Source organism: Agelaius tricolor, unplaced genomic scaffold (genome assembly GCF_023055355.1).
Source record: "Agelaius tricolor isolate 1412-34295 unplaced genomic scaffold, bAgeTri1.0.p SCAF_2, whole genome shotgun sequence".
Classification (NCBI taxonomy): Eukaryota; Metazoa; Chordata; class Aves; order Passeriformes; family Icteridae; genus Agelaius; species Agelaius tricolor.
In genome coordinates, this window is record NW_027269262.1 from 76,860,896 (window position 1) to 76,873,036 (window position 12,141).

The following is a 12,141-nucleotide window of genomic DNA, read 5'->3' on the forward strand; positions in this document are numbered from 1 at the left end:
TAAAATATTCATTGTAGTTTTAAAGGAAACGGAAGTATCAGTAAATATGTATTGAAAATGCATATAAGTTATGTGCAAATGTAATGTAAACTGGGAGGTTTGAACTAGGTGAACTTTAAGATCCTTTCCAGACCAAGACATTCTATGATGCTGTGATTAATTCATTGTATTGTAAATACATTATTAGCAATACCGATGTTCATACAAGGAAAAAAGTTCAGTACTGACTTCTCTTGAGTAACCTATATAATGTTAATTTTTTTCTTACAGTTTAAAGAAAGTGCTGCCCTAATTAGTGGTAGTCAAATATTGTATCATCTAAAAATTAGTTCAATTTGACTAACCATCTAAATTACTTTGCACTTATTTGAAATTTTTATGAAAATGACAAGGAAGACTTGTAAGATATGTTTTCTGGGGTTTTTTTTGTTTTTTTTTTTTCTTTTCTTCACTGACAGTTAGAGAAGGATTCTTACCTGCGGTGCTTTTAGAAATAACACAGTCTTTTAATTTGTGATGAAAAAAAAGGAAAAAAAGCACACACACAACACAAAACCTCTAAAAGCAAAACAAAAGAAATCATAACTGAAGTTCAAGGCTCCCATGTCCAGCATGATGTGAGTGCCTTCATTTCCATTTTCAGTTAAGCACATTGTAGAGAATTTAAAAAGGCTTTGAAGTTTGTTTCAAGATTATGTTTTGGGTACTGCTTTGAATCATGGTACTCACAAACTTTGTTGTAAAAGTTTATAATATTTGGGGATTAGATTTTACATCTAAAGTCTTCAAAATTTCTTGATGTCAAGTTGTACCAAGAGGAAATATATTTCATCCATTTTATCCATCTCACAATTTAAAAATTGTGCTTATCTTCCCAGGAAGTTCCTAAGCAAACCACAGGAGTGAGGATGTTGAGAATTAATTTGGTTTGAACCAGGTAAAAAAACCCCAAATCTTCATTCACATGTGTCTCTGGGGATGGGAAAAGAAATTCGGAGCTGGACAATATTTTCAGATAATCCCATCTGAGAATGGTGTGCCTGTAACTATCTGTCATACTAACACTTTCCTTGAAATTCTGGAATCTGAGGAGCAACCACCAACCTCTCTGCTCCTAGTCTAACAAATTATGAATCCAAGAAGTCAGTAAAATGTGAGACCATATAATCTCACCCATATATAAGCAATACAAACCAGTCCTATGTAGATGGATCAAACCTAGCTCCATGAAAGACCTAAGTGTATCTAAGTGTCAATTCTATATCAGAAGGAATCCTTAACTTTTTAGGTTATCAAAAGAGCTCTTGGAGCGTTGGGACCTGGCTGGTTACAATATACAAGGGCCAAGCCTCAGCTGGTGTGAGTTGATAAAGTTCTGTGGAAATTACACCATCACTGACTTGCCCTGATGCTCTTGTTCAATGTGTCCAATGAGACTGTGCAATCCAGCCCTGATAAATCTGATAATTCAGCATGTCCTGAAATATACTGGACATTAAAAAACTTGCTTGAAGTTAGCAATAGTTTCACAATATGGTAGTGAGGTTATTGCTAAGGTTTTGTTGTTTTATGTTAAAACTGACTCCATTTTCATAGTAGAAATGCAGCATGTTTCTTTAAAACTTTTTTTGCTAAAGCTGAGATATGACTGAAGGAAAAATCCAATATTTCTCTGCCTGAAGAAATAGAATTTTGTTTTTCTCTACACCAATGTTTTAACATATGAAAACATATGTATTTGAAGAATGGGTTTATTCTGAATGAAGTTCAAAAGGCAGTCTGTATGACTTGCATACCTATTTATCTAACAAAAATGAATGGTTTTCTGTAGGCAGACAGAGACTGGCAAAGGCAGATATACCAATAGATAATTAATGCTGTGAAGGTATCTTTAAATATCATAAAATAGCTTGAGTTGAAAGAGACATTTGAGAATCATCTAGTCCAAGATGCACGGCAGTAAGCAGGGACATATTTCCCTAGATCAGATTATTTCAAGTACCATCCAATTTGGCCTTGAACATCTTCAGTGATGGGGCATCCACACCTTCTCTAGGAAACCTGTTCCCCTGCATCACCATCATCCTAAACAAATGTATTCTTTATGTTCAATCTAAAGTTATTGTCCTTCATTTTAAATCCAATGGCTTTTTTCTGGTCACTACAGGCCTTGGTAAGAGGCTTAAAAATTATTTGTCTGTCTTTTGTTGAAACCCCTGCACACATTTAAAGGCTGCAACAGAGTCTTAGAGAGCCTTCTCCAGACTGAAAAACCTCACCTCTCTCAGCCTTTCCTCATGGAAGAAGGGTTCTGGCTTCTGACTATTCTTCTGTCAGTCTCTAGACCCACTGTGACAGGTCCATGTCTTTCCTTTGCTGTGGGCCCCAGATATAAATGCACTACTCCAGGTGTGGTTTACAAGTGCAGAGTAGAGGAGGAGAATCAGCTCCCTCACCAGGCTGGCCACACCACTTTTGATGCAGCCCAGGGTATGGTTGGCTTTATGGACAGTGAGTGCACATGGTCAGGTTTTATCTAATCTTTCATTCACCAACACATCCAAGTCCTTCTCTGCAGGCCTGCTCCCTAGTAATTAATCCCTCAGCCTGTATGATTCTGGGGATTGCCCTGACCCAGGTGCAGGACTTTGCACTTGGATTTGTTGAAACTCATGGAGTTCACAGGAGTTCATCACTCTTTAAACCTGTCAAGATCTTTCTGGATGATATCCTTTTCCTCTAGGAAATCAGCTTCGCCATTCAGCTTGATGTTGCCTTCAAACTTGCTAAGGGTGCACTCAATCCCATTTTTAGGTATTAAATAACGTATTTCCCAGTAGATACCTTTGAAGAATGCTACTGGTTATTGATTTCCACTAGGAAATTGAGCTGTTGACTATAATTCTTTGTGTGCAACTATCCAGCCAATTCCTCATGCAGATAATCAACCTTCCTCATGTAGATAATCAACCATCATCAAACACATTTCTCTCCAATTTGGTGGCCAGAATGCTGTGGGACACTGTATATCAGAAGTCCAGGTAGATGACATCCATAGCTGTTTCCTTGTCTGTGGATGCAGTCACTCCATTGTAGAAGGCCACTAAATTAGTCATCTGTGGTTTGCCCTTGTTGAAGCCTTGTTGAATGTCTCTAATCACATCTCTGTCCTTCATGCATTTAGACTTGTCTTCTAATGCATCTTGCTAGATGTGCTCCAACTTCCTACTGGGCACAGAAAGTGAGGCTGACTGGTTGTTAGTTCTCACTGTCCTTCCTTTTACCTTTTTGTTCCATTCTGTCATTACTTTGACTACTAATTGACACATATCTCATTACAATATTGCTTGTGTAAGATGAAATGCAGAGAACAGTCACAGCTGAACTGAAGATAATATCTTTGGCTTTATCTGACTCTTTTATAGCCACGGAAGAGGATGTACTGATAGTAGAACTTCTAAATATTGCTGAACATATTTTCTCCAATAAGAAAAAACATTAGCCACCCTCTTGGCAGAGATAGAGGAAGAGATCAGGAGCTGAAAAGTTATTAAGTTTGAATGATCATGACTTGCTCACATTTCATATCTGGGGAGAGAGAAAATGTGCATATTTATTCTTCACATGAACTTGCTCACACACCAGCACGCATTTGCTGTTTAAAAGCATTGGTTTCACAAGACTGAGAACAATTATGAGAAAGAACAGGGACATAAAAAGACTGCAGCAAATGTCTGTTTGACAGTGGCTTGCTACATATTTCAACCTCAGTTCTTAAATGGAGAAAATGATGCTACATGGGTAGAAAAAAATAAATCTTTTGACAGGATGTTTAAGGACTTGTAATAAGAAACTAGAAAACAAATGGTATAGTATAGGTGACATGAGACTTTTTTTGATATTTTACTTGTTTAGCTAAAAAAGCACAAATGACAGAAACACCAGGCAGCTCAGTATAATTATAGTGTTATACAGTATAATGTGCATCTGATATCCAAACCTATTCAGCAATAGTGAGGTCATACAATCTGCATATATTTTTTGAGCATATGAATTACCTCAGGGTAGGTGTTGCTGTTATACAACTCAGGGTAGTGAGGAAGGTGCCAGATTGTATGTAGCCAGGGCAAATATTCCTGAATATTTCATACATATACTTTCAGCAGCAAGTCCGCTCAGAAACACATCTTGGATTGAGATTTTGCACATAATCTTTAGTTAAACAGTTGCTAGTTTAACAAAGAGAAAGATAAGGGGTGGTTTAGAGTCTGAAAATACGTGTTTAGTGAAAAAATACTTGAAATTCTTCTATAACCATTCAGAAAAAAAAAATTATAACTTCTGGTGCCTGAAATGTGAAGGAAGATAAAGGCAGACACAGGACATCTACTCTTGTTTTGTTTGTTTGTTTGTTTTGCTCAGCAGCACAATTATCTCCAGAACAGCTTTCTATAGTGAGTGACTGAGTAGTGAAAAGTCAGTGCTTTACAAAAGTATGTCTTGCATCAAATGAGAATTAATTCAATGGTGTGATACTGCATGCATTACAAGAAGCTGAAACAATAAGTTTTTTCTGACTTTGTATTATCTGAATCTGTCCTACCTTGCACATATAGCAGCAAATCTTTTCATCATCAGCTTAGAGTATTCCACTTGTTTGGTGTCTTAAATTGTATATTACAAAATAAAATCAACAAACGACACCAATGATATGGAAAAGGGATGGCTTGTTATGTGCTAAGAGCCATAATGTGAGAACACAGCTTTACAGCACCTTTTGTTTTATTTTCTGATTTCAAACAACAGCGTAGCATTTTTATAAAACAGAAAGTATCATATAAAACAGTCTGGTTAATCTAAAATACATCATATACATTATTCCATTTTATCCATATAGACTTCTATATTATATACTTGTCAGCATATATCATTAAATTGCCATTTTTGCTGCAATTCATTCTGAAAATATGATTTCAAAATCAAGAATATGTGAGTCTGCAGGGATTCATATTGAAATCCCATGTAGGCAAACAAACATCCAACCCTCACACGCCTTCATTTGTTATCCTAGATTTGCCTATGCAATAATTTATTGCTTAAGAAATTGAGGATCTGTCAGTGACAGGTCATGAAATCAGATGAAACTTGGAGTTGAGTACTCTATCATGAGTAGCCCAGATGCAGAATGTAATAGAGGTTCCTGTGATTGGAAATTCTGCTCAAATTAAATCCTGCTCTCTCAACTTTTTCTCTTTTTAATCCTTAGAATACTCTTCCCTAAACAAGACAGACTGTAGACTTTCTTGACCCTATCTCTGTGTTTGTGGACACTCAGTGATGTAACTCCCCATAGGCTGCATTCTGTCACCCCTTCCAGAAGGACCCATCTGTAAACAAAGCCCAGACTTCAAATTGTCCAGATGTCTTGTTAACATATTTGCTGTTCCTCTCCAAAGTACCCTCTGCCTATAGGCTTGCAGCACCCTGAATTTAGCTGCAGATTTTGAAAATATCTATCTTTACAGGTTCTGTCTCAATCAGATGGAGAAAGATTTTTGTATCTGGCTTGTTGATACCCAGAAGGACCTGTTAGAGTGCTGAGACACGCTTGTTTTAATGTCTACCACAGACAGACTGTCTGCTCTTACAGAGCTAACGCACTTTTTATTACATTACATTTAAGCAGATATTCGCTGCACAGGAACAAAATACCTCCATGAATTCCCACTGAAGGATATCTTCCTTTGCACAGGAAGGAAAGGCATGTACCTATTCCTTAGAAAGAGCAGCTGCTTTACCATTTAAAACTGAAGTGAGGGAATGAGATTGTTTAGTTCACTGTATATGAGGAAAAAGGCTCATGTCAGTCACTGTTTAGGTCTCTGCAGCTCTTTTACTCCTAAACAACTCAACAGTGTGGTTTGTGTTAAAAGCCAGCTAAAGAATGTCACAAGAAGGAATAAACCCAAAATTTCTCACCTTACCCACAGTTGTTGTCCCCAGAGACACAGCTCTGACCTAACAGGAGTCACAGTGGTATCTAGGGGCAGGGAACAACTACAGGAGGTTGTTGCTTTTCCCAATACTTTTGCTTTATATGCTGTCCCTTTAACAAGATTAAATGATATATCAAGGCCATTTAAAAGCATAGATACATAGAGTAAGAATTTGGGACGCCATCTTAAAATTACTGTAATGAAAACCAATTGCTATAATGAAGTAGATTTATGTGTGGTTTAGTGTTTATCTCTTTGTAGTTTAATTGCACACAAAAAGTGGATTTGTGTTATGCGACTGTGCTGTGCCTGAGGGTCCCCAGGGAGTTAAATTTTTAACATATGATGAAATTACAATGAGCCAATGCTGCATTGTCTAAGAAAGCTCTGTTCATGAAAATAATGCTTCAGATACCATTATCATCTCAGCAGCAGGTCACAAGAGGACTATTATTGTTCCATAGGATTTTATTTTTCAGGCAGTTAAAGCAAAAAATTAAACAGAGGTGTTTTTGGTTTCGTTTGTGCTGGGCTTTTTTGTTTTGGCATGAAAAATAAATTCTCATTTGATTTTTATATATATATATATATATATATATATATATATATATATACACACACACATAAATATATATATGAAACCCTCAAACAAAAATGAGAATATGTTTTTCCAAGGAAAATAACTTTGTCTTTTCATTGAAAAATACCATTTTCAAAAAATCTTACTCTCATTAACCTCCTTTACCATTATGAAATGGTCAACAGTGTATCTATGGTAACATAATTACTTGAAGGAGCTGTATGTTAAAAGAAAGAAAAATTGTTATGAACTTCCCATTTTAAAAAGTGTTCCTTTTAACAGATGTGAACGAAGTCCTCAGAGAACTTTACTTTCTGTTCCTTTTATTGCAGTTGCCCTACTCACCTTGCTACCCCATATTTCTCTTTTCTTGTCTAATCTGAAATCATTCCAGTCTCCCCTAAAATCACTCAATCAGCTCATAAAGCCACAAGCTGATGTAATCAAAAGAATAATAAAAAGTGTGGTAAAACCTGTGGGGAAGTCTGTGACAGAAGCCATAAACAAAAGAAGCAACAGACAATAATAAAGAAATTAAATTAATTGAACAAAAGAGAAATGGGGCTGAACAGAAAAGGCAAGGAATTGGGTGGTTGCCTCTATTTTTGCCATTAAATTAAGACTCAGCTGCAGAAAAACACGCTTAGGGATTAGTGGCTATAATTTCTGTGCCTTGTCAATACAGGTATGAAAAATCACTGGAGAATAATTTCATGAGGACAATTCTGATCTCTTCCCCTTTAAAATACACTCAAGTATTATCATACAGGAAGATATCTAACCTCAGTTGATGGTGCTTGATGTCCAGTGGAACTGAGCCCTTTAAAAAATCTCCTTCTGTCTGGAGAGCCATGAATGAAGGCCTTTTATTTTCACCTCCATTCTGAGGCAGTGGTGTGGGAAGAGAATTGTGGGAGGGTGAAATGGAGGGTGACTATGATTGCTGGTCTTGCCATGCCATGACAAATGGAAAACTAAAGCAAAAGAGATTTTTTTGCCTGTGTCACTCTCAAAACAGTGCAAAACTTTATTTTGTTAGGATCTAGAGCAAACCTCCCTCTTTCTCTAAGTTACATTATTAATACTAATAATTTGCTGTTAGAAAAATATCTTCTATGCACAGTTATTGGTAGATAATTTTCTGAGTCAGTTGCAAAACGTACTTGATCAAAACCATATTTCAATAGATATAACATCAGCCATTTTTACTTGACAGAACTTGGTAAACATCATGTTATAGTGGCATTAGACCACAATGGTGAGAAATGGGCTCTCAAATTCAGTAAAAGTAGAACATATATCTGAAGAGTTTTCTGGGGGTGGCAGAGAGATTACTGACTTTCCATATACTATAAATGGGCAATGACAAGACCAAAGGCAGAAATAAATCTTGTGGAAATGCTCCAACTATAAAAAGTCTTCAAGAATGAGCATTCTTACATGTGTCCCTCAATGGCCAGAATGAAATTCATTCAAGATGAGGTAGGTGAAAAGGAGGTTATATTATCACTGCTGTGGGAAATAAACAGGTAAGTGTAAATATATTTTAATAATATACTTTGATATTTCCTGGCCAAAAGGATAAAGTATCCAACAGAACATTAAAAAAAACTCTTATGTAACAGAACTCCCCTGAGTTTCAGATGAGGTTAAGAAATTTGAACACCATGGAGAGTTATCGCTCCTTGGCTTGTTGCTTCTATCCAACTGTATCACATAGCAAGAGGAGCAGTCTCTTAAAGCTGCCTGTGAGAGAGCTAGGTATAAAAATTATTAATGTCTACCAAGATCTGAATTCATACTCTACATTGCATTAAAAATGTGCCACTAAATGACCACAAATCCACACTATGTCTATAAGGCCCAACATATGAAGTCAATACAATACTGTGAGAGCAATAATGCTTTAAATCAAGGTGTACTGGTTCCATTTATATTCCACTTTGTTTTTTGTACAGCTGATTATAACATAGTCTGTCTTGTTTGAGCCAAAACTATAAACACATATGCTAGGAAAGGTAACTGGTAGCCTGGTATACTGTACACTAGTATTCAACGAACAGATCTTGTTCTTACAGCTGTTCTTCAACAAGATTATTCAGACACAGAGCTTCTCTCTGAGCTTTTGTTCCACTTGTCCCACAGTCAGATTTCACTCATGGCAGCGCTTCCAAATAGGTCCTGTACAATTGAGAAAGAATTGAAAATCATTTACAGGAAAAGCAAAAAAGAAAAGCATAATGGAAAGTTTCCTTTTTAACACAAAATTAGTTTTTGAAGAATACAAATATTGATATGATATCTATATGATAATTTTCTATAAGCCAGCTGCCTTGAGTGAAGCAAATTAAATTACAAACTCTTTCTAATTTTATTTCTTTCATATCCTTAAAATCAGGTTACAAATCCTTACTCCTATAGTTTACTCTTACCCTTAAAATGGGTAATACTGTCCCCTTATCAACTTCTTTCAAGATAAATAAAAATTTAAAACAAATTTTCTTTTGAATGATTTGGATTACAGATAATGAAGAGGGTAGCATAGTATGGTTACATTACTATCCAATACCAGTAACAAATGCCATAAACCTTCATCTTATTGCAATTTTATGTCAGAATAACTTAATGGAAGGACAAGAAAGATGTCTGGAGAGTGTTGCTTTTAAGGGTAAAGGTTTGCAAAAGCATTAGTAAAACTAATGGCAGACATCTTGCATTAGTGTAGCTCTGATAAGGTGCTGCCAAAGTCCCAGAAATGTTCAGGGTCAGACATCTGTGATTAAAATGGTTATTCAAGTTCATCCTCATACATAAAAAAATCAGTGAGGAGCCAAGGAAGATGTTTTTAAAGGCAGATCCTGCTACAAGCTGCAGGGCTGAGAAGGTCCTGCCCACTCACACAGTGCAAGATGCAACAGGCTGTCTCTTGAGAAATGAGTAATTAAAATTAAAAACTTTTTGGAGCTCACCACATCATGAGAAAAAATTATTCAACCATTTTTGCATTCAGTTCTTCAGAAGAAAAGGACTGGAAATACAGCTCATTTTTGAGACTTATCAGCCATTGATAGCAGGGTAGCTCATATGGCTTCATATAGAGTAAATTACTATATATAATTCAGTTTTTCCCAAAGCAAATAAAACATTCAGTATGGCAACTCTATTATTTCATATTTAGTGGCAATTGTGGTTAGTACCTCAAAAAAATCATCATTTACCAACAATTACTGTATCACAGTGCTTTTTATTTCCTCCTCTAAGGACTGAGAAACATTTTCTCTCAAATATCATGATTTAGTAACTATTCCAACAGCTGACTTTTGATAGAAATCAGTATAATTCTGCCTTCTTCCTAAAATGCAAATAGCTATTAGAATCAACAATTTAAACCATATAACAAATTGTAGATAAAAAAGTGAAGAAGTTAAGTCTTTACCAGCTTGCAATTCAGAGCAAATAAGCTACTGAATATGCCCCTTTGGAGTCAGTCCTTTTTAAAAGCTCTCTGCTGAATCTGTGCAGCTGACTGAATTTGGACTTTAGCTTCTCTTAGGAGCCCTTCACCACAAGCTGCCAAAGCCTTTTATGATTTTTTGGCTCACCCCACCACTTTGTTCCCCCTGCTCAAAAAAAGACACTTCTCTCAAACCTAACCAAGGTCTACAGATAGATAATCAAATCAGTCTTTTAGAAAACTTATTCCACATAATTGTTTTCAAATAATTTCCCTCTTTTCACTCTTTCTTGTGACAGAAGATGTAGAGATCTGCCATTAGCTAATGACTCTGAAAAACCTACCAATTGCTTGAAAGGAATCAAAATGAGGCTGAAAGGAAATAGAATTTGAGATCTCGGTGAAATGCAGTTTCTGAATCAGCTACCTACATTTTGAAAGGGAGCCATTAATCACTGACTTTGTACTCTCAACAGTCCATCTTAGAGAAGTGTTTCTCAATCTTTTTAAATTTAAGGGTCACTTAACCTTTCTGCAAAAAAATCTGAGCGTGGCTGTTCAGACTATTACCACAGTCCCATACATTAATTTACAACCAGTTTATTGCTCTTCATTCATTATTTTCAATTTTATAATTTGCCTTTCCTGTTTGCCAGCCTGTTTGAATTGTTAGTTTATGATTTGTTTGCATGTTTTTAATAAAATCTTTTTCAATCATTGTGTAGATCACCATTCACTATCATACTGATCCCCAAGGGATCTAGAAAAAAGTGGCAAATTGCCAGTTAAGAAAAGAATTATTTTGTGTAAATCTATTTCTGAATTTCAGGAAATTAATTAGAATACTTTGCAGAAACATTTAACATTTTCTCTAGAAGACAATTTTTTGGTCGGGTTTTCCTATAGGTTAATAAAAAGCATATTTTACAAGTTCCACTGTACACCAAAACCACTACATGAAGAAAGAAAGAAGCAAATGTTACCTTGTTTATTTGTTTTGTTGCAGTAGATTGTCCATAAACAATTTTATGAAGTTTAATTTCTGAGCAGTTTATATGCCAATCTGGAGTTCCAGATAGCTTCTAGAATTCAAAATTGCAGATCTAAATCAACTCTATTACCTGTTGTCCAGCTGTGCATGAGTAGGTATTCAATCATATAACAGCTGCTGGTACCATCGAACTTTCAAAAACAAGAATCCAAAAGATGAGGAAAATTGTTAAAGGGACGTGGCAACCCACTGCTCTGTTCAAGAATAATAGCTCAAGAGAAGATGATGACTATTGGCAAAAGCTATGAACATTATCTTCTAGTATTACTTTCTAGATATGCATTAATAAATATTGTCTTCTAGTAATGTTTCAAATATCTACCTCTAAACACTTGTGGTGGTAGATCCTGGTTAGCTGTCAGGTGCCCAGCAAGCTGCTCTATCATTTCCCCTTCTCAACAAGACACAGAGAGAAAATGTGACAAGGACAGCCTGATATCACCCAGTTACAATTACAGACGATACAAACTTGACTTGGGGAAGATAAATTATTATCAGTTGATAAAAGATGAGAAATCTAAAACCACTTTGCCTCCAAACCCACTCTCTCAGTCAATTGGCACTTCTCATACAGCTAAACACTTCCTTCCCAAAGAAAATGGCATAGTCAGACCAATCGGGGGGCCATTCTGTCCCCAGACAAAGCTCCCTTGTTTTGTGGGATCCTACCTGCTGGTCCAGCCCAGAATGCTAATAAAGGTGTGTGTCAACACTTGAACAATAAAGATGATGCTGAGCATCAAGCCCATGACCTCATCCTCTATAGTTTGTAAGGATGGACATAACCACAAAATCTGTGTCAGGCCTTGGGAAAAAAGGTCTCCTAAGGTCTCTAAACTCACATTTGCCTATGAGTAGTGGCACTCCCACATCTACTGTAGATGGCCACATTGCCAGAGAAATTCAGTCCCATGGAACGACTGATAAGTTCCTCCCAAAATATTTGCTGGACTGTGTCCAGCTCACCCAAAAACCTGACCCCAAAGGGAGAGTTTCAACAATCTTTGTGTAGCAAAATAATATAATAAAGGAAAGGATTAGATTGATTCTAAACAATAAT